Genomic DNA, 1,174 nt, shown 5'->3' with positions numbered 1-1,174 from the left:
GCATGCCTACAAATGTGTAAATTTGTTCACAGCAAGCCTTATTATAGATATAAACATATGCATGCATTAATATGTTACAAATCAAAGTTGCAAAGATTTGTTCATAGGTAAAATTTTGGTACTACATTTTTCCGGTTGTGGGTTGGTCTTCTGACGACGCAATTTACGGTATTTAAAAATGAAAAAAAACCGTTTATACAGATTTGATTGTTGTTTGACTCCACTTTACATCCTTATGTAAGCCAAGAAAACATTAAACATATATAATAGTATGGGTTATGGGTACTGCAGCTGGATACCAGCATTATTGTCTAATTTTGTAATTTTACCTATTGAGCCGTATTGCCTTTGTGTCAATTTGAGTCAGTGTGGATTGATAGGCCGGTGATGCAAGAATAGTAGGAGACGCTTATTGCTAACCTGTCAATGGACACGTTCTCACTTTTCATTATTATTTTTTTTAATTTTTGTTTTCATTTATTTTGTTGCCTTGATATGTCTTCTCTGTCGATTTTTGAGATTTTATCATCGGTATTTCCTATTTTTATAAACAAACCTAAAAATCCATTGTTTGTACTGCTGTTTAACATTCAGAATAATTTAGGTACAAGATTTTTGAAAAATAAAAGACACTATAATGAATTCTTAACATGCAAACAAACTAGAATTTTACTTACATCATATAGTATATTTATCTCATGATTTAAAGGCAAACGAAAGATATTTCCGAAATATGCAAAAAATCTAAAGGACGAATTTGGATTCTGTATGTAAAAACTATCATCCTCGTATTCGTCTATTAAAAGGCCAGGTATTAATGATAATGGCGAATAATATTTTCTTTTTCCTCTTATGATGATCTCAGTTTCGACGTGTGCTGTTCCCGGGATACTAGTCGCAGTTCCAGTAGAATTATGATCATCAATAGTAGTTGAATATTTGTCCTCTTCGTGCGAAATAATATAAATAGGCACATTTCCAAAGGACAGTGAGGGAATCACAATATGCGAAGACCCTAACCATTGCTCGAAAGGAGACACTGTAAGTATCGAATTGAATCTAGGACAAACTATATCTTCTGTCATTTCTAGGTCAACTGTTGCAACTGCTATTGGTTTGTTACTATCGATGACAATTCTATCTAAATTTGTTATAGTTTTCGTAACCCAATCTC

This window comes from Mytilus edulis, chromosome 8 (assembly GCF_963676685.1).
Source record: "Mytilus edulis chromosome 8, xbMytEdul2.2, whole genome shotgun sequence".
NCBI classification, from domain to species: Eukaryota; Metazoa; Mollusca; class Bivalvia; order Mytilida; family Mytilidae; genus Mytilus; species Mytilus edulis.
Note: the sequence above shows the minus strand (reverse complement) of the source record.